This window comes from Schistocerca cancellata, chromosome 2 (assembly GCF_023864275.1).
Source record: "Schistocerca cancellata isolate TAMUIC-IGC-003103 chromosome 2, iqSchCanc2.1, whole genome shotgun sequence".
Lineage (NCBI taxonomy): Eukaryota > Metazoa > Arthropoda > Insecta > Orthoptera > Acrididae > Schistocerca > Schistocerca cancellata.
Genome location: NC_064627.1, coordinates 387,490,108 through 387,491,606, shown reverse-complemented (window position 1 = coordinate 387,491,606; position 1,499 = coordinate 387,490,108).

Genomic DNA, 1,499 nt, shown 5'->3' with positions numbered 1-1,499 from the left:
TCAGGCGTGAAGTGGTATGCGCGCAACTCATCGCCAGTGCTAATTCCTTTCAAAAAGTCATGCCTTCTGTTGGGTAATTCTAGCTCGTCATCATTCGTTGCTGGCCCCTTGTGGTTGTCTGTCAGGTTCTTAGGCAACCAATGAGGACTATCTTTATGAAAGTTTAACGTGTCGTGAACAATGTTGTACAACACACCATAAGAAATGTTGAACTGCAGTGATAATGTTCGCAGTTGCACATGACGGTTGTTCAAAATTGCTGCCTCAGTGGATCCGACATTCTGCAGGGTTGCAGCTGTTGCTGGCTACCAGGAGTGGCGAATCACTAAGGATCGCACAGCCCACTTGGGAAGAATAGACACCACCTGGAGACATCTCTACAGCCCATGCTCTCGTTCCCTTATAGCCACGCATGTCCCTGTGAATTTCTCTGGGTTTCTGCCCTTTGGCCCACAAATAACGAACTACAATTTGCTGGTATGCACAATTTGATGACAGTAACATGCGGGGCATGTTTGTTTCGTTGGTCAGGGTTCTCTCACCAGGGCCGCACATGAAACAAAATACCCTCTGTAGTGCAAACTTTATATCATCATGAAATTTCAGCATTCCAGCTGCAATACCATGGCAGAAATAACAATAATAATAATTAGAAACGATTTATGTAATACATACCATTAATCTCCATGTTCTCAGCTCATTGTTGCTGGTGGCGTGTCATGCTGGACGACAAATGATGATGTCCACGCAATCACATTATTATTTTAAAAAATGCTGGAGAGGTGAGGAGCTGAATGTGTACGCCATTGGCTGCACAGTGGCGGCGCTCGAGGTGTGGAGGTGTGCTGCCTGCAAAATGCAGGAGCATGGGGGGAGGGAGCCCTCCCCTCACCTCCTTAGATGTAGCATGTGGTACATGATATGACCCTGAAGGTAAGGAAGAACTGACGTTGCTGTCAGTGAAATATAACATGTGCAGTTGTCTCAGCTGTACTCTGACACTGCAGATAAAAAAGCTCTGATGCTGATGTCAAGATTCGCCGAATGACCTCTAGGTCGGGGGTCAAGGTTATCTAATTCTCTCCTTGCTCTACTACTGAGGATCGTTCGTGGATGATCTGCAAGCTGTCATAACCATACTGTCCAGGTGTGGTGCATTTGTGCAGCCCCCTGGCCATACTGTGAGCATCTGCTGCAGTCTTGGTGGAAAACCAGGGCCTGTCCTAAACGACAACTGCTGTGGACAACGCAGATGGCTGTACGACAGGTGTCCACGAGAGCACTGAGGTGTAGTGCCACACTGTGTTGTCAAAACATCCTGTAACTAAGAACGCCTACTCATCTCCCCTCCCCCCCCCCCCCCCCCCTGCATACGTTAGCGGCGGCTGCCACTCATTCACCTGCTGCGCCAGCGTCACGACTCACTGAGAGGCTCATCAGCGGTTCTCCCCAGCGTACCGCGAGGCCCGCAGGCCACATGACGCTACGAGGCAGCTAAA